General features: G+C 39.7%; 1 pseudogene; it reads right to left on the bottom strand.

The window, feature by feature from the left end:
* Window positions 1-383: 383 nt before the first annotated feature.
* Window positions 384-21,580, bottom strand: LOC132105394 (death domain-containing protein CRADD-like; annotated as a pseudogene).
* Between the last annotated feature and the right edge of the window lie 3,844 nt (window positions 21,581-25,424).

Here is a 25,424-nt window from a genome sequence, read left to right on the forward strand (position 1 = left end):
TACAAGTTTTCTGCAAAAACATCAGAAATTTGTTTAATTCATGGAATTATTTCATTTAAGAACACTGAAAATTATAAGAAAAAATAAAAAAAAATCTTAATTTGACATATTTTGTTCTATGGTGTGACAGTACAGATGTCACACCGGAGGACATTTCAGACTTTTACTGTCAATTAATGACCATGCTATTCTGAGCTAACCTGTCATTAGCAGTTTGCCAAACACATTTATATAATTTTCTACGATGGAGTTACAGTACATTCCTGTAACAAAATACAAAAAGTCATGCAAGGAAACTGTCTGTTTCTCTTCCTTCGCTGTGTTTCATGGTTTTTCCACAGCTCAAGAGATGAATGAAGTCCTGAAAAGAAGGACTTGTTATGTCACACAAACACCTGTTGGAAGACAGATGTCAGGATGTCTGCAGCCTCTGAAGCAGTCGCCTCACTGTGGCTTCTCTTCCGTCCCTCTGCGTCCACAAGACCAGCCCAGTGAGCACCTGACTCTGAATCAGTACAGATCTGCAGAGCTCAGGCCCAGGTCAAGCAGCACAGACTTCCACCCTGAACTGAGACGAGTGGCCAAATGGTTCAGATGCTGCGTGGTCGGAACAGTCTGAAGGATGTGGTCAGGAACGCTACACTGAACTGAAAAAAAAAAACAATGTATGATTTCAGAAGTACAGTAAGTCGTTACACAAGCACATCTCATTGAAATAATTACAGCACAAAACCAAACAACAAATACTGTAAGGAAAGTGACCCTTCGCAGAGAGTTTGATTGACAGGCAATCCGAATCTGCCAAACAAACCAGACAGGAGAGTAGATTAGCATCAGTCGACTTGAACATGAAAAATAGTGTGTATTGACATCTGCAGTTGAAACAAATCACCTTCTGATCTTCATTCATGTTTATTTTGTGCTGTAACTAGCAAAGTTGAAGAGATGATCGGTTCATGTGCCACTTGAACTGAGGTGCACATTAAAGCATTTATTGATTTCTCTTTGCTCCACAGTGTATTTTTCACTGCATGAGAACATGATGTGTTGTGTGAGAGTGGCATGGCTTGTCAGACAGAGCTACAGTAACGAAGAGTCTTTGTGAAGGGTCAGTTGGGATTGTTTTGGGCCAATTTTTTTCTAACTGGATGATTTCTTTGACATTCACTTCTGTCGGCTTCTTTAACATCTCCTTTTGTGTTCTCCTTTTTGTTTGCATGCAACAACTAACATACAGCATGACCAGAGTTGTCCAATTCTCAAACAAATAGTTATTTTTTTGAACTACAAGACAAGAAGACTTTTGTTTATTTAGACGCAGAATGTCTTTACGACGACATAAAACAGGAGATTTTCAGACGTGCATTCCAAACGCCTCATCACCAGACGCTAGTCAAACGAATGCCTAAACGGTACAAGTGACGAATCAGCTTCAGTAGAACATCATTGAACTGCTTTCAATTGGAATCAGTAAACAAAAGTAATGGGATCATTGATACTTGCCTTCAGTCATTTAAAAAAAGATGCCATTAAACAAATATAACATATACTGTCTTTATGTTGTTTCTATATTAATTTGAAGATTGAATGTGAAATTATTGTAATATAAAGTATATTTTTAAAACTTTGATGTTAGATGGGATTAAATTGTGACGTTGTTGCTTTCTTTATCCTTTATGTTAGACATGACAAGGATTTGACTGTACTTAAGTTCAAGTAAAGTTCATGTTTGTCAGGATTCCACCATCAACACCGTCCTCATCATCACTCCCTCCTCCCACTAGCTCGTTATCCCCCGAATATTAATTATCATCACCTGCATCTCTTCATCCTCATCACCGTCATCTGCTATCCCTCATCACTGCTCACCCTTATATACCAACTCTCACCCCTCGGTCTTCGTCTGGTCTCGTCATTTCATGGCATACAGACTCTATTTCTACACTCACCTGAGGATACGCGACCCGTCAGTCATCTCCCAAAGATCGGCCAGTCTTCCTCTGTCTTCAGTCCTCCTTCTGCAATCCCTCACCCACTTCCTGTGATCAGAGACTCTTGTAGAGAGTCTCTGATCACAAGAGTTAATGTAGACTTAACTCTTCAGTTAAGTCTACATTGGTTCTTATCATCCTGTTCGCTCACATATTCTCCATCTGGTTCGGAGCATTCTGCTAATAAAGCTAATAGACTTACCACCTTGTCTGCCTCCTGTATCATCCGTGACAGAAGACCAGACCGAAGATGCAGAATCTTACGAATCCGTTTCAAGACCCGTTTGCTGTGCTAGTTCAAGCAGTGCGCCAGTCAATCCTTTCATCTTTACCGGACAACCCACCCACCATCCCCGAAGCAATCCTTCACTCTGCACGCCAACACCAACTTCCGCAAACACCCGCTGCTTCGCCAGCTGCCTCTGCGAGTCCCATGGCCCGACCAGCGCCATTCAGTGGTGAGGCAGAGGATTGCAGCGGTTTTCTGCTTCAGGTTTAATTATATTTCCAAATGCAAGCGCATCAGTTTACCGACGATTCTGCCCGAATGGCCTTTATTATCTCTCTACTATCTGGCAGAGCCCTCCAATGGGCCCAATCTCTCTGGAATTCAAATTCTCAAGTGTTAAAGTCCCTGTCAGGTTTCATTTCTCATTTCAAGGAAGTCTTTGGCCAAGCAGTTTCAGATCTCTCAGTTCATGATCAGCTTTACAATCTCCGTCAAGGAAATTCTTCTGTCAGCACGTATGCTCTCCAGTTTCATACCCTGGAGGCATCCTGTGGTTGGAACGAATCTGCCCTGATTACTGCTTTCTGCCACGGCCTGAATCCAAACATCCGTCAGCTGCTAGTAGTTTATGATGACTCCATGGGAATTGAGAACCTTATTCAAAAAACCATTCGAGTATCTCAACGCTTATCTGGCTGTGACAATCCATTTACCGCTGTCAGTCCTCCGTTCCCGGCTCCCACTGCTTCTCCTCCAGCACCTGAACCCATGCAAGTGGACTCCACCCATCTCACTCCTTCTGAGCGTCAGTGTCGCATCCAGCTCCACCTTTGTCTGTACTGCGGGGGCGACAATCATCTCATCGGCTCCTGCCCTGTTCGACCTCAACGTTCAGCGGTAAGCTCCATTTAGATCCCTCCTAAAGTTGAATCCTTAAACCGTACCATGGTTCATCTGTTAACCTCTCATGTCTGTGTCTCAGCGCAAGCCCTCCTTGACTCTGGTTCAGCGGGGAACTTCATTTCAATCCAGCCCCTCCAAAAACTGAACGTCCGCAAGCACCGCAGTTATCAAGAACTCAGAATCCACACCATTCAAGGAAAGCCGGTGGGTCGAGGTCGAATCAGTCATGTTTCTCCCACATTAACGCTCCGCATTGGCTGTTTACATGCAGAAGACATCTCATTCTTGGTGCTGGAGGAGTCTACTGCTGAGCTCATCCTGGGACACCCCTGGTTGGTCCAACATCAACCCACCATTGACTGGAAATCCGGGGAGGTCCTTCGTTGGGGAGAAAACTGTACTCATACCTGTCTAACTCCGGTCAAGAGGAACCTGAGAGCTCTATTTTCTCCCTCTTCTTCGTCTTCAGTGCGAAAACCCAAGCTTCCAGTCTGTTCGACTTCCTTTGAGAGTCCAGAAGTCCAGCATCAGGTAGAGATTCCTACTGAGTACAGGGTGTTCCAGGATGTGTTCAGCAAGCAGTTGGCGACCAAGTTACCACATCATCGGCCATGGGACTGCACCATCGACCTGCTACCTGGAGCCACTCTACCTAAAGGCCGTATCTACCCTCTCTCCATCCCTGAACAGAAGGCCATGAAGGAGTATGTGGAAGAAGCCCTTCAGCAACAGTTCATCCATCCATCTACTTCACCTGCCGCTTCCAGCTTCTTCTTCGTGGCTAAGAAGGACGGAGGCTTGAGGCCGTGTATTGATTACCGCCATCTCAACTCCCAAACAGTCAAATTTACTTATCCCCTTCCTCTGGTCCCAGCAGCCCAAGAACAACTACGTGGGGCCTGTATATTCTCCAAGTTGGATCTGCGCAGGGCATACAACTTGATCAGTATTCGTCGGGGTGACGAGTGGAAGACTGCTTTCGTCACACCCTCCGGCCACTATGAGTACAGGGTAATGCCTTTCGGTTTATCCAACGCCCCTGCAGCTTTTCAAGGCTATATGAACGAAGTGTTCAGAGAGTATCTCAATAAATTTTTCATGGTTAACTTGGATGATATCCTCATCTACTCATCGTCACTTCCTGAACACAGACGCCATGTCACTCTGGTCCTGAAGAAATTGAGAGCCCATCAGTTATACTTGAAATTGGAGAAGTGTGAATTTCACACCACTTCGGTGAAGTTCCTGGGCTATATCATCAATCAGCATGGAGTGCAAATGGACCAGAGGAAGGTGGATACCATCCGGAACTGGCCGCAGCCCACTACTGTGAAAGCGCTTCAAAGATACCTCGGATTTGCCAACTTTTACAGAAGATTCATCAATAACTACAGTATTATCAGTGCTCCCCTGACCTCTTCCTTGAAAGGCCAGCCCAAGTCTCTTTCCCTTTTCCTCCGAAGCCATCCAAGCCTTCCAACAACTGAAGGACGCCTTCTTAACCGCTCCCATCCTCGTCCATCCTAATCCAGATCTGCCATTTGTCGTCGAGGTCGACGCATCTTCTACTGGGGTGGGAGCGGTCCTCTCCCAGCGGCAGGGTGAACCTTCCAGACTCCATCCATGTGCCTTCTACTCCAAGAAGCTGTCCCCGGCGGAGCAGAACTATGACATCGGGAATCGGGAACTGCTTGCAATCAAGTTTGCCTTGGAAGAGTGGAGGCATTGGCTGGAGGGGAGCCAATGACCAATTTCAAGTCATTACTGATCATCGTATTCTGGAATACCTCAAAGAAGCTAAGAGGCTCAATCTTCGTCAGGCCCGTTGGGCTCTCTTCTTTACAGGTTTTGATTTCATTGTTTCCTACAGACCTGGCAGTAAGAATGGTAAAGCGGATGCTCTCTCTCGCCTCCATCATTCCTCGTCTGAGGAGCGCCTCCCTGAACTCATTCTCCCTCCAGCCGTGTTCGTCTGTCCAATCCTCTGGGACTTAGACGAACAGATATCCCAGGAAAACCGTCTCCATCCCGCTCCGCCGGGAGGTCCAGAGGGGCTCATCTTTGTACCTCAACAATTCCGCACCGCCCTTCTGGACTCTGCTCATACCGCTCCGGGCTCTGGACATCCAGGTAGCAAGCGTACCCTCTCGCTCCTCAAACAACGGTACTGGTGGCCGTCTATCTCCCAAGATGTTTCCCGGTTCGTTCGAGGATGCTCAGTCTGCGCCATCACTAATACTCCCAGAAAACTTCCGGAGGGTAAACTTATACCACTTCCTATACCCCATCGTCCGTGGTCTCATCTTGGAGTGGACTTCATGACTGACCTTTCAAAGTCTAATAACTTCACCTGTATCCTAGTAGCAGTGGATCGGTTCTCGAAGGCTTGCAAGCTGATCCCATTACCTGGACTCCCTACTGCCTTCGAGACTGCTGAAGCCTTGTTCCACCATGTCTTCAGAAATTTCGGAATTCCCGAAGATATAGTATCTGATAGAGGTCCGCAGTTCATATTTCGAGTTTGGCAAGCCTTCTTCCGACTACTTGGGGTTACTGTCTCTCCTCAGGATATCACCCTCAGACGAATGGCCAGACTGAGCGGAAGATCCAGGAGATAGGACGATACCTCAGATCGTATTGCCACCAGTACCAGGACAGCTGGAGCCGCTACCTCCCCTGGGTTGAATACGCCCAGAATTCTCTCAGGCAATCCACCACCGGGCTCACCCCATTCCAGTGTATCCTGGGTTTTCAACCTCCTCTCTTCCCTTGGTCTGGTGAGCCCTCGGAGGTTCCAGCTGTTGACTATTGGTTCCATCAGAGCGAGAGAGTATGGGACTCAGCTCACGTGCACCTCCAACAGGCAGTGCAAAGGCACAAGACCCAAGCCGATCGTCGACGGACAGACCCTCCCCAGTATCAACCTTTTCAGAAGGTGTGGCATTCAACCCGAGACATCCGCCTTCGCCTGCCCTGCCGTAAGCTGAGTCCTCGATACATTGGACCATTCACCGTGCAGAGGCAGCTGAATGACGTCACTTAGAGGATCAACCTTCCACCTCATTACAAGTTTTCACCTTCATTTCACGTCTCCTTGTTAAAACCCTTCACTGATCCTGTCACTTCTCCTCCCTCAGATCGAGGATCCAGTGACGTACCGCCTCCTCCCATTCCAGTAGAAGAAGAACCTATCTACCGTGTCCGCACCATCATGAATTCACGGCGACGAGGTCCCCGGCTGGAATATCTAGTAGACTGGGAGGATTATGGCCCCGAGGAGTGCTCATGGGTACCCCGCGAAGACATCCTGGACCCAGCTCTCCTCACCCAGTTTCATGCAGACCATCCTGATCGTCCTGCCCCCAGGGGTCGTGGTAGACCTCGCAATATTAATTATCATCACCTGCATCTCTTCATCCTCATCACCGTCATCTGCTATCCCTCATCACTGCTCACCCTTATATACCCACTCTCACCCCTCAGTCTTCGTCTGGTCTCGTCATTTCATGGCATACAGACTCTATTTCTACACTCACCTGAGGATCCGCGACCTGTCAGTCATCTCCCAAAGATCAGCCAGTCTTCCTCTGTCTTCAGTCCTCCTTCTGCGATCCCTCACCCATTTCCTGTGATCAGAGACTCTTCAGTTAAGTCTACATTGGTTCTTATCATCCTGTTCGCTCACATATTCTCCATCTGGTTTCGGAGCATTCTGCTAATAAAGCTAATAGACTTACCACCTTGTCTGCCTCCTGTATCATCCGTGACAATGTTCAAGTCCATACAAGTTCATTCCTAATTGCAGTCCGAGTGCAAGTATCCCAACACTAATACTGTGTGTGTCCGTGTTTGTCTATGCTGTTTTTTCTATTATATTTAAAATTGTTTTGGCTGAATCAGAACTATGAAATTTGTTGCAAATGCAGTTCCAGGGAAATAAGAAATAAACACTGAAAGCGAAAGAATGTAAGGGAATGCTGTGCAACATGATTTATTCATATATGATTCCATGTTATAATGCACTCAGGTTGTCACTAAATGACTTAAGTTTTGCAAGCCATGTATATGTATTTCTGACCTCAGTAACAGATGTTTGAGGGGGTCGGGGGACACAAAACAGCATCGCTTAGATGATGCAAGTATATTTATTTGAATTAAACATGCTCCATGCACCATGCACCTGCGTGGAACAGCTTAAACTGCTAAAAGCATGTGATAAGTCTCTACATAAAGCAGCATCAGTAAGTCAAAGCACATTTACTGGACTGATCGAGAATTTACATATAAGACATAAACTAATTTAAATTAAAATGATACATATACATAAAAGCAAACACCATTTAATTATATCGGAAGAGAAGGACTAGAAAAAAAATGTAACCATTCCAAATCAGTTTCTTGGCGGCGACATCAACATCCAATCTTTCTGTCCCTGTGCAATAACAAGTCACGTCATTGTTTTTGTCCCAAGAGAATAGAGATGTGTTTTATTTGAGCAGCGGGGATGAATGGAGCAAAGGTCGGTTTGAGAGTTTGTTTTGAGTGTTCCCAAATTCTTCACAAAATCAAGGACGTCCATTGATTTCTGTCGTCAAGAGACAGGAGTGGCCACACCACGCCATGAGAATAACAACTCTGTAAGGCAGGACATTTGAATAACTTATGAGCAGATTCTAACACTCTTTCATTTCATACATTATTTCCTATAATCTTCTATAAAGGATCCACATTGTTCAGAAACACTTGGTGACACTAACAGGTGCAGAAATTGCCCACTTCAGCTATAATGGGAGCAGAAAAGATTCAATTCAATTCCTCTTCACTGTTATAAGTGCTCAAAAAACAAAGTGCAGGAATTCTCTGCCATGGATTTGGACACTTTATGGTAGTTTTTCACAGCTTTAAAGCTTCTAGACCCCTGAGACAAAGAAGATTAGTGCGTTGAGGTGGCCCAACCATCAGCAATAAACACTGCAAAGAGGATTTCACACGGCAAGTGCTGCTTTAGTAAACAGGGGTGAGCTGGTAAAGATCCATAACATGTCTGTGGCAATACTTTATCTGATTAACGACACACGGTGGTGGAGGTTCACAAAGGAAAAGTGGAAAAAAACAGTCAGAGACAAAGATTAAGAATAAAGATAAAGTGCATAAAAGACATTGGGAGTGAGCAATCAAGCCATAATAGTAGTCAAAAGAATGGCCAGTGATTGTTTTAATGTTTTGTTTTAAAATAAATGTTTTTAAATACGAATATTTTAATAATATTATTACATTAATGTTATTATAACATAAAAATATGAATACTATTATTTTTGACATAAAAATTATTTTCAACATATTCTTCAATATAAAAATGAAATAAACAATTTAAAAAAAACTTACAATTCTATAAGTACACATTGTCATTTTAACATAGAGTAGTAATGATGCTGAATTAACTTTTAAGTACAAAAAAAAGCTTCATTCTGACAAGAAAATTACTAATTTCACAGATTTCAATTTGTGATTCAGTAAGTGAGTCAGATTTATTAACATCTCTCATGGATTTATTTAGTTAATTCAATAAAGCGATACCTTAGATGGATTATTTGTGACTCTGTGGTCACATTCTGTGTTTATTTTTGTGTACAGTTTTGCCATTGTACTCAATATATTAGCAGGCATATTTGTCATCCGTTTATTTTATTTTGCTGACAAAAATGTCTGAAACAATATTGGTTACCAAGAAAAAGTAGCATTTCAGTGACATTTTGAGAATCAGCCTCACAGTAAATATTATTAAAAAATAAAAAAAAACTAATTTAAAATGTGTATAGCACAATCACGATTAAAGTTGATAAAAACAAAGTAGAACAATTGGTAAAAAGAGGTTTTCCTGTGAATACAATAGATAAATGTATAAATGTATAAAAATATAGTGTAGATAGAAAGAACGAAAACAGAGAGAGAGAGAGAGAGGGTGCTCTGCAAAGAACATTGCCTGGGTTTCGGCGAAATGTTTAACTTTTCTGAGAATTGTTTCTTTTTTATAGGATGGAGCATTCCAGCTTCCATTTTCATGCGTACATGTGGACACTTAACTCCAGATTGCTGGAGGGAACTGATTGTGCACTTTAAGAACCTAAAGTATGCAGAAGCCTTGATCTGAAGGGGACAGTTAGTGTACTTTAGTCTTAAGAGGCCGTATGGAGGCACATGTAGCTCTGATGTACAGTATATATATATATAGCCTATCCATCACGCTTTTGTTATAAGAAGTGCCCGTGAGTTCGTTCATAACAGCAGAAAGTGTTTACATAATTAATTAAACATCCTTGTGAGAGGATGCAGTAAATTTGAAGGACTAGGATTTTTTTTTTTTTTTAAGGCAATAAAAATGAAGACGTGAGCGAGTGTGCATGTGTGTGAGTGTTTGAATTTCCTAAAACAGGTCACTCTGTCTCTCTAGAAATAGTAAATTTGTTAATTTTAGGCAGGGTAATAGTGAACCGCCCACACATGGCCTCTAGGGAACAGCAAGCTGTGTCGTATCTCTGGAAAATTCCACGAAATCCCACAATAAACCCTGCTTTTCAACAAGCCTGACGTCACAGGACTGGGCTTGTTTATCCGAAGTTAAAAAGAGGAAAAGTCACAGGCGTATAAATCACCAGAATATACAATATAAACCAGAGAATTTCACAGCTAACCTCACATAAACCTGCAGGATACCATCACAATGTGACATTAATGTTCCTGTTTCCTCTTGAAGAAAGATAGTAGAGGAGGGTTCACTGAGGACATTTAGGCTCAATACAGGCTATCATGCTAACAATCCAGATTTTCCAAATTGTCCAGATTGATACAAATTACTGCAAACTAGCCTCAAATTGTATATTTTTGATCATTAATTTATTTATTTTTTTTTCTTGTGGTTTGATGTGATTGGCTTCCTCTGAGGCTGTACATTTCATACATTCAAACGTGATTTCAGTACATTCCAGTATTTATCAGGCTTCAGACGTTCCATCTCATTCCTTATGACCGCAATTCTGCTGCCCGAGGAAGGAATTCCAGTTGGATTACTGTATTTTCGGCTCTAAACCGAAAATACTGCAGACTGAAAGATAAGATTGAAATGTCTGGTCAAAAATATGTGGCTTCTGTTTGTACATCTAACGAAAAAAGAATGGAATGAATAATTAAGTTTATGCACAAAAACGCATCCTTTGTGGAAAGTGTACACACTGACACAAGGATCAGACCAGAGCTATTAATGTGAATTGAAAACATGATAAACTTATTTTTTTTAATAACTGTAATGAATACAATTAATAATACAAATAATGGTTTAATTAAAAAATATATATGTACATAATGTAATAATAATAATAATACATTCTATTTTATATGTAATTTATTTATTTAACATATAGAATGTATTCTATTATCTATCTATCTATCTATCTATCTATCTATCTATATATATATATATATATATATATATATATAAATATATATATATACACATATATATATACATGGTCTGACAACTCTTCTTGGGTAAAAGTATATGTTCTCTATTTATAACTTATATTATTATTTAACTTTTTTAGGTAAATAAAAAAAGTTTAATAAAAAAAAAAAAAAAAGACATTCTGGAAAACAAATAAATTTTCTTGCAAAAATCAATTGTATTGTGTTTTGTATCTTATCTCTCAATCAAAATATGAGCAGGAAAAGTACAAATCTGAACTGACTGGGCCAGCACAGTTTTGTTATTTTTCAGATGACTGACACAATCGTTTATTAATTTATTAATCCAGCTTCATATAAATCAGAATGGCAGCAATGAATGCAGACACAAAATCTAAAATATAAAGATTTGCCTAGACAAGCAACTTGAGACAGATGGTTTCGTGTTATGAAGTGGCTCAAAATGTTCAAATGGAGCATAAATCGAAGACCTATTAATTGTCCTTATTAGACCCCATGTGTAAGCCTTGGGTTTGGGCACATGAACAAAAAACAATCTTGTGTGGCTAAACTGGCTGTGGACGCTCAACATCTGATCTCGATAAACCTCCCAATCATCTCCAAACTGCAACAACATGAGAGTGTTGTCTCTGTTTGTCAATACAAAACATTCCTAACCGGCGCAGCACATCAAGGAATCAGTCTGAGTGTTGAGTCCAGCTGGAACGGCTTTTGCTTTTTGTTTTCCTGCGTTGGTCCGTTGGTGAGGCAGAGAGGCGACAAGTCACACCAGGAGAAGAGTCTGGCTTAGCCGACACTGATGTGATTGTTACTAGGAACAAGGTTGCTTGCTATTATAAATTACCTTGCTTATAGGTTTTATACGCTTCAAACATTTGGTTAAGCATGTTTTCCTAAAATAATGACCTACTCGTGACTGTTCTGATCTGTTCAATTCACTGTAATTAGATCAAAAAATGGCTTTGAAAAATCGATCCCACATGTTACGATGACTTCACTGTAACTACATCCTAGAATGATGCTGGTGAAAATGGTGTAGCTTTATATATTAGACATTAGAAAGGAATACTTTTATTCAGCAAGGACACATTAAATAAATCAAATATTTTTATTTCATAGAAATATTGCATTGGTTTCTGAAAGATAATAACGGTCATTAAAAACTAGAATAATTGCTGATGTAAATTCAGCTTTGCATCACAAGAATAAATAAAATCTTAATTTAAAGAGATACGTGTTATTTGACAGTATTACAGTTTTTACTGTAAAAATAAATTCAATGCAATTAAATAAATGCAGCTTTGGTGAGCATAAGAGACTTCTTTCAAAAACATAAAAAAACCTCAAAGTTTGTACAACTTTTCTTTTTTATTGTCCTGTTTGGAGCTTAACATTACCTGCTCACTATATGATCTCAGGATCTCTTAAAGGGATAGTTCACCTAAAAAAAAAATCTATCATTAATTATTGACCCCCATTTCGTTCCAAACCCATAAGATCTTTGGCAAACAAAATACATTTTTATGAAATCCTAGAGCTACGTAACTATCCCTTTCAAGGTCCAGAAAGGTAGTAAGAACATTGTTAAAATAGTCCAAGTGATATCAGTGGTTCAACCGTAATTTTATAAAGCTACGAGAATACTTTTTGTGAAGGAGAAAATAAAAATAACTAATTTATTTAACAATTTTTTCTCTTCCATGTCAGTCTCTCCTATTTTCTTCCATGTCAGTCTCTCCTATCTCTCCTCGCGTGGTACTGTTGTAAACGCGTGAAGTCACAAGGAAAAGAAGAAATTGTTGAATAAAGTCGTTTTTTTTTTTTTTTTTGGCGAACAAAATTATTTATTCAAATAAAATTAATATTTGTCTCCACTTGAGGAAAAAAAAACATCATACAGGTTCAAAACAACAGTTTTCATTTTGGTTGCAATATACTTTCCAGCAACCATATAGCACAAAAAAAAAAAAAAATTCTGTGCTTCTGTTATACAGAAACAGGATTGTATGTGAATGTTTTACCATATGCTTGCCATATGCCGTCAGATTATATTATGTGCTGGATATCTACTTTAGTACTCAAGCTTTTTTATAGTCTTTGTGGGCGACACTGGCATACACTGTACAAGTAAACACTTCGAGAACGGTGCAAAAGCTCTTGAGATGAATCTGCAGCTGCTGGGTATTACAGAGGGTGACTAACATACGTATAAGGGATTGACCTGAAGAAATAAGACAGACACACGCAAATGCAGCTGTGCAAATGACAGATACAATAGTCATCGTGGTCTGATGACTAGTAGCACTGGTCTGGTGGACACATGTTACTGATCATGTAGAGCAGTGTTTGTCAGCTTCCTACGTTCTGTTCTGATAGGGAATGCAAAAACAATGCTAAATGAAAACAATGAAAAAGCAACTAAGATTGAACAACTAGGTAGCTTATGGTCATGCAAAATCTGCTTTATAAGTAATAATAAACAGCAAATATATTAATATTAATTAATAGGCATGCTAATAAACAACTAGTTAATAGTTAGAATTAGTCCCCATACTAAAGTGTTACCATTAGTTTGAATAAGTTCTTTGGTTAAAACTGACAAAGTAAAGAACAGAACAACAACAAAAAAATATGCCGTTTTGTCTGATCAAGGTCTCATACAAGCCAATTTGGAGAAGAAAGCTCCCAGAATGACTCACAACTGCACTAATAAGCAGTCACCAATTGTTATGGACATGCTAACTTCTGCTATAATGGAAGCCAGTTGTGATAAATTTGTCTAGAGGCCTGGCACAGAACATTTAGCCTTGTAAACAACTTAAAATTCAAAACCTTACAGCATCAAGTACGATCATTCCCAGAACCCGTAAGTGAAGGTTTAAGGATCCATTTGCATAATTTTCCTTAAAGCAAGCATCTCATAAATAAACATGCCACGCATGACTCGCAGCAGGTGTGCAAATGGACTTTAAAATGAGGATATTGTGTCCCCACTTGACTGATCTCCGTTTAAAAGTGGGTAATAAGATCATAAGGATGGTGCTTTGTTCAATTCAACCAAAACATGCGTCTCATTTATTAATGTGTCCGTGACACTTCAGATTCAGAGCCTGTCACAACGATGGAGCATGAAAGCGAGTTGAATGAAAAACACGTTCCCATGCCAACAGGATGACATCATTGGTGTCAAGATCCAAATTCATAGTGACATGAATATTGATAATATGAGCAGTGGATGACAATAAAAGCGGGAAAGGAAGAACAAAGCACCACAACCGTTTCTGTCCCCGAACGGCCCCTGACGACTCAAACCTATTAAGCTAAGAAGAGCTTAAAATTAAAGCGAGTACTTCAGTGTGAAGAATGCCTGCTCAGAGTAGCGCTCGTCCTCGACTTCCAAGAAATTTGCAAGCATGCTTCTTTTTTCCCTCCATTTCTTTTATGCTTTCTCTCTAACCCCACCCCATCCCCCAATTTATTACCATCTGAACCACAATAAAATCTTCAGCTCAGTAACTGGAGACAGGAGGGAAAGGGAGAGGGAGAGCTGCCAACAAACGGCTTTGATTATATTTTTCCTAGAAAGGAGGATGCTCAGCGAGAGTGCTGGGCCGCAGCGCTAGTGCCAGGAATTAATGCAGCTTTCATGGAAAACCAGGGCAGCGCACCAAGCCGGCCTGGCCTTGAGAGACTCAAAACACAACTTCAGCTCTTTTTTTTTCTTTTTATACATCGCTCTTCTTCTGTTTTTCTTTTTACTTCTTTTTTTCTAGGAGGTTGGTTGTTTTTTTTTTTTTTTTTGTTTTTTTAGATGTTCTGGGGTTCGGTTAACTGTCTAAAAAGGGAAATGCGGAGTGTCAGTGTGGGGTTGTTAGTGGGTGGGAAAACAACAGAAAGCAGATAATAAGCTGTCTTTCAGTGAAAGAGCAGCTTAAATATATATAGTGCATGCAGAGTACTCCTTTGTTTTTACAAACGTCTGAAACCAGACTGGTGTGGATGTAAATAAGGCACTTCACAGACTGTAAATATGCAAAAACATTAGTTTTCAAATGATATGGAAATCTGCTATGCTTTAAATGCATTTGCTGTATAGGTTCCCAGCTAAAACTGGTAACAGAGGGTTTAGTGTTGAGGATTAGGGAAAGGGCAATTAAAGCATTTGTTATTTAACCCTCCGGGCAGTAACGGGAGATGTAATAGCTTGACCTCAAGCTTTCATAACCTCATCTCAATAAAAAAAAAAAAGATTAGTTTCATTATGAGGCAGAGAGTGAAATCAGGTGAAACAGGAAAAGAATACGAGGAAATATAGAAACACATCTGACAACAAAATGCTTTACGTGTAGTGCAACTGGTGCCTTGAAATGGCTTTTATAAAATACAATTATGTTTTAGTTAATGATGTGTTATATTGTGATATTTACTTATTTTTTATATTTTATTATTTGTATTTTTATTAAAAGCTATACAAGTATAACAATATTAACATATATTATATTTAATAAAAAAATATATATATATATTATATATAGTTTCTCTCACACGTATGTGAGACATGCCTGCCTCAGAATCTGGAGACATTTGACCAAACAGTGTAGGTTTGCATATCCACCTTATTTTTCAAGGCATAAGTAATGTAAACTATTTTCTGTGAATATGTGAGACTTCTTTAAGAGCTACAGATAAATAACTAGAAGATAGTAAGGTACAATAGACTACAAAACGATTTGCACTACAAATCAATGTGTTTATGAATACGATAATAAAATAATGTGATTAAATACTAGTTTGCAATATCAAGACAAAATGAAGCCTTGCACATTTACAGTAAGTTACACATGGCCACACCCACTCTAATGTTAACAATAAAGTTCACACACCTATTTATTTGTGTGTGTGTGTGTGTGTGTGTGTGTGTGTGTGTGTGTGTGTGTGTGTGTGTGTGTGTGTGTGTGTGTGTGTCTGTACCTGGAATTTTCAATGTTATGAGGACCAAATGTCCCCACAAGTATAGTAATACCAGTACATTTTAAAACAAGCTCAGAAATCATACAGAATAGGCTATTCTTTTCTGAAAATCTAAAATGACAAAGTTTTGTGTGAGGGAAAATTCAGTTTGGACAATGTAAAAACAATTATGCTTATGGAATCTCCCCCCCCAAAAAAATGGAACGCAGTTTGAGTCAGACGCGGATTTATGGGTGGGCCTGGGTGGGCACGTGACTGGTGGCCCACCCAATCAGATTAATAAAAACAATTTATTTTTTTAATTTTATTAATAACGAATTAATAAATAATTTAATTTTAATAGTTTCCTGAAGACATTTAAGTACAGAAGTTACGAAAAATAGCTACAAAATAAAAATATTATGTCGGCATATCACGTGTCAGTCCAGTGATGCTATCACGCAACACCGCGGGCGCGTTTCAGACCAAACGTTTTCCGCGAAAAACTAACTGAGCTATAGCTAAACAGCTATCATTGACGCACTTTAAAAAAAAACACGTCAAGATGATGATATACTTTTGGACCATGTCATAACGTTACCTGAGGAGGAGGAGGATGGTCGTGAGACACTTAACGTTAGTGGCTTATTTTCATCGAGTCATGCTAGCGTTAATGTCAGCATGAAGGCTGACACTGCACTCCACCGCCACCAGCATCCAAAGAGACAACCGTTACGCCATCGGATCTATCGGCATTGGAGGAACCTGCCACTCAGCCAAAGCTGTCAACATTTCCGTCTACTATCATAAGTGGAAAACCACGCTCATTCAACAGCAACTGGTATGATAAATTCAAATGGATTGAATACAGCAAAAAACGGGATGCAGTGTTTTGCAAGGCATGTAAACATTTTCCGGAGATGCACACAAGAGTTTGCTTTTATTAAAGATGGCTACAAGAACTGGAAACGTCTCAGAGAAGCCTGCGACAAACATGAAGCAAGCAAGCCCCATGCTATGGCGTTAACTAAGCAAAAATCGTACATGGTCAGCCATGCACCGCAAAGCCACAGTTTTGAACCAGCTGCACGGTGACACGCCGTCATTTGTGGAGCGAAACAGGGAGCATATTAAACTTGTTGGACATTGGTGTTGGACATTGCCATGTTATGTGCCAAGCTGGAAATACCACTCAGAGGCCCATAGAGAAACTAAAGATACACTTAATAGAGGTAATTTCTTAGAGCTCTTCAAGTTCATGTAAAAATATGCTCCAGAAATTGAAAATCGACTGAACGAGCTGCCCCGAAATGCCACATTCATGAGCCACCACATCCAGGATGAGCTGCTTGAAGCTGCAGCATCGATCCTACTCCGTAAAATAAAGACTGAACTGCATGGGCAATATTTTGCCATACTTGCGGATGAGTATAAGGATTTAGCTAAACGTGAGCTGGTTGCAGTGTGTTTGCGATTCACACATGGAGGAATTATCAAAGAGCGGGCGGTGGGCTTTGTTGAGGCCGCAGATCTGTCAGCGCAAGGGATATCACAGAAAATCCTGGAGGTCCTTCAACCACTCGAACTGGATCCTGCTCTCTGCGTCGGTTTCTGATTCAATGGAGCATCGGTCATGTCGGGGCACAAGGGAGGGGTACAGTTTATTTTGAAAGGAACATTTCCTAAAGCCATCTATGTGCATTGCAATTCTCATCGGCTAAACTTAGTGCTTTGCACCGCCGCCAAAGCGTCCGGACATGTGAGTACTTTTTTTGACACCGTGAATCAAATACACAACTTCTTTACCGGAGCCCATCGGCACTCTTGTTTGATGGAGGTACAAAAGGAGATGCATCCCAACCGCCAGGTTATGGAGCTGGAGCGTTCATGTGATACCAGATGGAGCTCAAAATCAGGGTCAGTGCATAAGATTTTGCAGTTGCTTGATGTACTGCTGGAGGCTCTGGCTGGATTTTCCGAAACTAGTGGACAAAGTAAAATCGATGCAGACCAGCTGTTGCAACAGGTGCAGACGAAAAAGTTTGTTTTCATGCTTTTAACATTTTGCAAACTGTTTGAAAACAGCGATTTTGCCACCAAGGGGCTGCAGAGTTCAACGCTATGTGTGACGGACTGTATTTCACTCATTGAAACACTTAAAGCTACATATGCAACTTTCCGAGAGGATTCAAAGGGTGACTTTTTTGAAGTGCTCAGACTGACAGAAGAGCTGATGGAAAAGCACGAGATAGCTAACTGGGACGTGGTTGCTGCCTGTGAACGCAAGCTGCCTTCAAAGTTTCATGACTCTGTTGTCACCACAACGCTGGGAAAGACCTCGGCCATCAGAAGCAATGAGGATTTAAAGGCCCTGTGGAACTGCATCATTGATCGACAGATAACCGAGTTAAACTGCAGGTTTAAAGACGACACCTACGGTGTAATGAGAGCCTCTGCCTCTTTCACACCTGGATCTGCCACTTTTGGAGTAAAAAACATTTTAAATGATCCGTGTGCTTTGTATGGCATTGCCATTCCTCATGCTGAACATGCTGTATTCATCCAGCACATCAGATGGAAAATGGATAAGGAGAACTTCCCCACATTAATGGAAATACTGGATAGCTGCCCTGCCGACATTTTTCCCAACATCAATGGTTTGTTGAGGGCCATCATAACACTGCCTTTAACATCCTGCAGCGTAGAGAGACTTTTCTCCGCAACAAACAGGATCCAAACGCGCCTGAGGTCATCCATGCTGACTGGACGCCTGAACAACTTGGCACTTCTGTCCTTTGAAAGAGAATTTATTGACAGTTCGGATTATGATGACATAATCAGCGTTTTCAACTCAAAGCCCAGAAGACTCCACCTGGTTTAGAGTTCAGGTAGCACTGTGTGTGTTTTTATGCTGGCCCGCCGTGGCATTACTGCTGTTTCTGAAAGGATGGTTCGAGTTATTTCAGTTTGGGTGTAGCAACTCTTTTAACGAGTTTTATGAGACCTGTTGTTGTTTCTTATTTTATGTGTGGCATTATCTACCAGGCTGTTATCTGTGTTATTCTGCCCACTTTTTATGTTGTAATTTTCACTGTGTTTTTTTATGCTGGCCCACCATGGCATTACTGCTGTTTCTGAAAGGATGGTCTGATTCGAGTTATTTTTATTAATAGGCTTTTAAAAGCTTATTCATGTTCGGTTTGGGTGTAGCAACTCTTTTAACAAGTTTTATGAGACCTGTTGTTGTTTCTTATTTTATGTGTGGTGTCATCTAACAGGCTGTTATCTGTGTTATTCTGCCCACTTTTTGTATTATGTTCACCGTCTCCTTTGGCGTTTGTTTACGTTTTGTGAATGCAACTGTGTCTCGAAATACAGCTGAGTATATTATGGTATTTAAGTCACGTGATGTGATTTGCACGTGTTGATGTGATGTAATCTGTGTGTGACCTGAACACCAGTAAAAACATGTTTGATAGCATTTGGTTGTTTGCCTTGTGAATATATAACACATAGCATACCTGTTTTCTTCTGTCATGATTCTTTTTAAAACACAGAATCAGCTCGTTCTCTTGTGAATTTTTTTTCTGCACGGGCCGGCCACACGCTCTGCGTGACTGATCCACGACTGTAGGCTACCAGAAAACACATACTCACTATTTGTATTTCAAATCCAGAAGTTATCAGAAACTTTTATTAAAAAAAGTTTAAAAAAAAAACATATACACTCTTTAATAGACGTTTTAACACAATTTAAACAACGTATTATTCAGCTCTACTTATATAGATTTATATATTAAGTTGCTCAAACAAGTGGTAAAATATTTAACCATGTAGTACTTATATTAAAATTGCTAACATTTCTAATTAAAACTTAAAATTTACAAAAACAGCCGACTATCATGCCTTTTCTTTTGCATTTAAAGTGTAACTAATCACAGCGGAGATAGAGGGGATGAACCTTTGGGGCGGGGCTGAGCGAGTGCGGCGTGATCCTGAGACTCGCAGTGACGGATTGATTGACAGCTGCTGTCAGAGTCGCTAAAATGGAGAGTGACTGTAATGACGCAAGTAGCTTTGCAACAGAGCGATCATTTGAAGTAGAGGACTTTTCTCCCCCACTTTTACCTGAAGTGGAGGATGTCGAGGTGTCTGTTCATATCAATTCGAGCCGCTGGCTCAAACTGCGGTCTTAACTCCCGCACCGCGTCGCTTTTCAGCGCGAGCTGTGTGGAGAAGCCCATTTCCACCTCCATTGCGTTGGGGAAGCAATCCCGTGTAAAACGCAGTTTGCACACTCGAGCTCTAGGCGGGAACTTGCGGTCTTCCAGGCCAAATGCATGCAACCACTGGCGCTTAATTTTAAAGTCTGCTGGTAAACTATGCAGTCCAGCATTGCTGTCGCAACCAGCAACACACCTCCGTACCATCCTGACCACTGTACTAAATACAGATAAATCTACGCTAACTTGAAGATCTAAATAACTATATAATTGCTATGCTAAATAGATGCTATATTAGTCTATCCTGTTTGTTACCAATATTCGCAATTCCAGCTCCTGACTCACTACAGTGATTTTGATGGTTTTATACTGCCAAGGGCGTGGTAGCTCGTACCAAGGGGCGTGGTGAGCTGGAAACTGCTTACGTCACCTGCCACCGCTTACGTCACTTGCCACCGCAACATCCAATAGGAAAAATCAACTGCAGTAGCCACCGTTCAACCTGAAGAGGGCAGCACTCACACGTTTTTACACCATATATTGTAGAATTAAAACACTTTATATTCAAATGTCAAAAAAGTTACTCGAATCAATGAACAGCACTAATAAAGCCCCATTCTTATAGATCATTAACTAAAAAAAAGTTGGTTTAGGGTTTAGTTACTCTTTAAGTTTTAATACAATAAATATTGCATGTCACAAACAAATTGTTTTTTCACCTCCACCATGAATGAGACGAGAGTTGTTCATTATGTCGCCTTGTTGAAGTAAATTTTATTTTTCCTTGCTTTACCCCAGTCCTAAAGTAAAAAAAGATGACTGTGTAAAAGAGTATAATTAAATTAAATGCATTTATGGTGAGACTACTACATTTTATTTAATTAAACACATTTATGGTGAGATTATTATATTTTTTTAAGTCAATCATTTTGACCACGAACCATGCACTGTCAGCCTGTCACTTTAATTCAGCGCGTGCAGCACATCAGAAATAGACTCGGTGCGGAAACGATCTCTGCACTGCACCGCACATGGAAGGGATCGCCGGACCGCATCCGCACGCAGCGTGAAAGCTCTATAATACGGAGCCCGGGAATCACGTGTATAAGATTAAAAAACCCGAGGCCCCTCCGTATATTCACCAGGCCCACCTGTGTGTGTGCGTGTGTGTGTGTGTGTGTGTGTGTGGTCATTGTGAGGATTTCATTTAGGTAATTAGTTAATTAGTTTAGTGAGTTAGTGATAATTAGGCTATGTTTTCTATTCCCTAAACCTCACACAAAACTTTCATGCAAGGTTTAATTTTCATTTAATTTCATTTTGTGTGGACATTCGTCTAGCTATGCAAATGATGACTTATATAACATTTGTGCTTACTTGTACTTACTTTCTTTATGAATAGTATTTTTCCAATTAAAGACATCCCAAAAAGGGGTGTTCTGTCAGATGTGGCCAAGTACGATAGCCAAGTTCACCCACGCAGGACTCACCTGAGAAGGACGGAGGAGAAGGCTTGGTGTCTTCTTCAGCACACAGTCGCAGTAATGTGTCTTTGATCAATGGAAAATCTTTTTCTAAAGACTGAATAAATTGATTGAAGGCGCGAACCCCGCGTGGCCAGAATATCCAGCAGCTTTAGCGTTTTTTTTTCCCTACAAGACAACTCAGAATGAATCTCCTCTAAATGACTCTCCGTTAAGATCTCCTCTTGGTATAAATGCTCTATGATCATGTTGTCCACAAAAAGCTACTCCGGCTAGAAAAAGCTGCTGAGATCGGAGCAGGTTTTTGTGTTGTGGGTCCATATTTGAACCCGATAACCCAGTAAAACCCACTTTTAACAATAACAACTGACTGAACTATGAAGAGTTTACTACAACAGCCTGGACAACGTAGAAGAATTCTTCGTTAACATATCAATAAATTGTTGGTGAGGGCACATAAAGGGGTGTTTGTGTATATATATCACATAAATATCATAAGTTGGCGCTGTTGTCTGTAATACATTCTGTTTGAGTTTTCCACATAATGTCGTATTAATTTCTACCGTCTGGAAACAAACAGCAGGAGGAACTAATAAATTGGGTAATTTAGGCTAAACATTGTGCAGAAATAATGATCACAAACAAAAATAACCTGAGATTATAACCTAACATAATAGAGCTGTATTTATCTCTTTCAGACACATCCAGAAACCTTCAATATTAAAAGATGGATTTTCTAGTCTAATACATTGAAATATTAACAAGCAAGCGTTCTGAATTATTAATGCAACACATTTATATAAATCAATAGAATGTGTTAGGCATATGTCTTTACTTTCCCAGACATATATTAACAATAACTAGAGCAACTTTGATATTTTAGCTTAAACTATAGCCTAGTTACTACAGTAAACGTTGGCGAAGGATTATAATTACAGTCTTTTTTCGGTCTCTCTTTGTCTCTCTTCTTTTCCCATGATGTAGAGCGAGTGATATTATTGAGTGATGCTCTTGTCTTTCCAGTTTGTCCTGTGATGATGACTCTTACAAAAACATTGTATATAAAGCTGTCTATTGCTGACATTGTCCCCTGATTAGGAAAGTTCTGTTGTATATATTTTCTTGTCCTCGTGACATTCAGTTAAACAGCTTGTTTGAAACGCTAAGCTTTCTTTTGCCCTTAAAGTGGCTTTAGTCTTTCAAACACTGGTTATGAATTTGTAGAGCAACAGTTGTTCCAGGAAGAGCGGATTATTTAAATATCATGGCACTTATGAGCTGCAAGAAGTTGGATGTATCTATGTAAATCCCCCTTGGTATTATTTGTATAATCCTGAAGGTCCATACAATCATTGCCTTTTGCAGCAGTCGACCCCGTGTCCTCAAGAAAATAATGCACTATATGTTCAGTTCATTACATTTATGGTATGGCTCTTTATACAACCATACATAAGGTCAGCTTTGCCAACAAGCACGTTTTACACTAATCCTTTTAAAATCTGTTAGAAGGGATTTTCCTTTCAGAGAATCCATTATTTTTGAGGCTTAAGGACTTCAGACTAAATTGGAAGCATCTACTGGGCCAAATAAGGATATTTGTGTAAAACTATACTGTACAGTCACTGCATGTTTCAAACATTTAACATTGTTAGTTATTAATCTTATGTTTTATTATTCTAATGTTAATAATCTGTTATCAACCATAGCTCTGAATGATGTTCCAAATGCTGTGTTTCTGCGCATGGCACCGCTCCTGCCTCAAGTTTGACCAAACATCATTGTCTGGTCTTGATAATGCTATATTGATACAAAAGATGTCACATGTGCTTTTGCGAACTGTGCTTTGGATTGGAAGAAGCTATGTTTTTTTATCAGATGTACAGTACAACATGAAGACTCTTGGCTGAAGTAGTCAACTTAATTGTTTTGTGCATGTGATATGAGGTCTGAGTTCAATAGCCCTCACCCCTGAACTGGCCTTTTAAATCCTGTTTACTTGACCGCGTGAGCTGTATGATCACTAGTAAGTGTGAAAGCAGAAGTTTTGGCAGTTTAATGGTCTGGAGCCTTTGGGTGTCTTAACACAAAGCCAAGGAGGTAAGACATCAGCAATAATCTTAAAGAAGCAATTGTTTTTGCCATCAATCTGGGAAGAGTGACACATAACGTTTATGACAGTACAATTAGAAAAATATGGGACAAGTATGGCGTGTTTGGAAGGCTTGCCAGAAAGAAAGAAAAAAAAGCATGGCAGCACAGTTTAGGTTTGCAAAGTTGCATCTAAACAAACCATAAGACTTCTAGAACAATGTCCTTTGATCAGATGAGACCAAGGGGGAGATGTTTGGCCATGATGCACAATGCCATGTTTGATGAAAACCTAAAGAGCATTTCAGCACAAACGCCGAAGTCACACATAGAGGATTGATTATTTTGGGCTTGTTCTGTAACCTCAGGACCTGGGCACCTCACAGTCATTGAGCCAACCATGAACTCCTCTGTATCCCAAAGTATTCTAGAGTCAAATGTGAGGACATCCATCCAATAGCTAAAGCTTGGCCAATATTGGGTCATGCAGCAGCACAATGATCCCAAGAACAGCAGCAAATCTACAACAGAACAGCTGAAAATAAAAGAATAAAGGGGTTAAAATGGTCCAGTCAATGTCCAGAGCTCATCCTGACTGAAATGCTGTGATGAGAGCTGTGCATAAACAAATGCCTTCAAACCTCAGTAAACTAGAGCAACATTGTAAAGAAGAGTGGGACGAAATTCCACAAAAAAGAGACTGATCAAGTCAAACAGAAAATGATTCATTCAAGTTATTGGTGCTAAAAGTTGTTCTACAGGCAATTGAATCATAGGGTGTCCTAACTTTGTCACACATGGCTTTTCATTTTGGCTTAATTTTTGTTAATTAAATAAAAACACATAAACACACACACACACACACACACACACATATATATATATATATATATATATATATATATATATATATATATATATATATATATATATATATATATATATATATATATATGTATATATATATATATATAAACAATAATAATTTGAGAAAATTGTTGTGGTAACAAAAATGTCAAAAAAGTCAAAAGATGTGAAAAAAATCTAAATGATGTATTCCATGTAACACTTTATAACATATAAATTACTGACATATATGTATATATATATATATATAAACAATAATAATTTGAGAAAATTGTTGTGGTAACAAAAATGTCAAAAAAGTCAAAAGATGTGAAAAAAATCTAAATGATGTATTCCATGTAACACTTTATAACATATAAATTATAACATACAATTAAGGTACAACAAGTCCTGCAAGGAGTCATTGGTGTATGTACACACACACACACACACACACACATACGTATGTATATGATGTCAGGTTGTGTTGGTGTAACTTTAAACATGAAGTCATTTGTATAGTAATTCAAGTCATTTGGATAGGATGGCGCTGTTCTTCTAACATGCCGAAGCCAACACTTAAATGTGTTTGTGACTGCAGAAACTGTGACGGTGCACTTGTGGGTTCAATTACATCCAATTTCCATGTAAAATTAAGTTTAGATTACTTGGAAAACAGTGCTATCTCGACGTTATCTTTGACTAAACAACTCTTTTGTGCTGTGACAAGGAGAACTCCTGCTTTTAGCAGCTCTTTCTTGGGAACGGTGTCAATATTTAACAGAAATAGTTACTTTCTTGCACCTATCAGCTAGTTGGTTGCCTCTCGAGGAAACGTCTGTAAATACACAGCCTTTGTACACACAATTCACTCTAAAAATCCCTGGAAAATATGGAGTGACTCAAATTGTTACTCAGAATTTCCATGGTTTGAAAAAAAAAAACATGTAGGGGACAAGAAGCGCTGTAGAAATGGAAAATGGACTGGGCAAACTGGGAGTGAAACTTCCCAATTCAGATGGCAAAGAAAAAACACTTCCAAAGAAAATGTACACAAGAAAAACACTTATAAATTCAATATTATTATACAAATTTCTTGCAAACACTGTTGGATTAAAAAGTGATTTTTTTCTAAACAACCAAACAAACTATTTCCATACAAACACCAAATATACTTGATTATCTGTATTTTCAGAACATTAGAAACCAGAACTCCATTTAGGATGTGGGT

The sequence above is a fragment of the Carassius carassius genome, chromosome 26 (genome assembly GCF_963082965.1).
Source record: "Carassius carassius chromosome 26, fCarCar2.1, whole genome shotgun sequence".
NCBI lineage: Eukaryota > Metazoa > Chordata > Actinopteri > Cypriniformes > Cyprinidae > Carassius > Carassius carassius.